Source organism: Corvus brachyrhynchos, unplaced genomic scaffold, assembly GCF_000691975.1.
Source record: "Corvus brachyrhynchos isolate BGI_N302 unplaced genomic scaffold, ASM69197v1 scaffold119, whole genome shotgun sequence".
Taxonomy (NCBI): Eukaryota; Metazoa; Chordata; class Aves; order Passeriformes; family Corvidae; genus Corvus; species Corvus brachyrhynchos.
In genome coordinates, this window is record NW_008240054.1 from 22,149 (window position 1) to 22,393 (window position 245).

Below are 245 nucleotides of genomic sequence, written 5' to 3' on the forward strand. Positions count from 1 at the left end.
TCCCACTGGGGGACCAGCTCCAGTTCCCACTGGGGGACCAGCTCCAGTTCCCACTGGTGACCAGTTCCAGTTCCCAGCAGGGATTTAGGGCTGGCACTGAGGTGCTGGGATCACTCCAGCTCGGCAGGGTTGCTTTGTTGTGGCTTTTTCCCCTCTCCCACGGGATGTTCCCACTTCTGCTCCCACTCAGCGGGCCCTGGGCAGGGTGAGCTCTGGTGGACAGGCAGAGCCATCTTCCCTTTGCA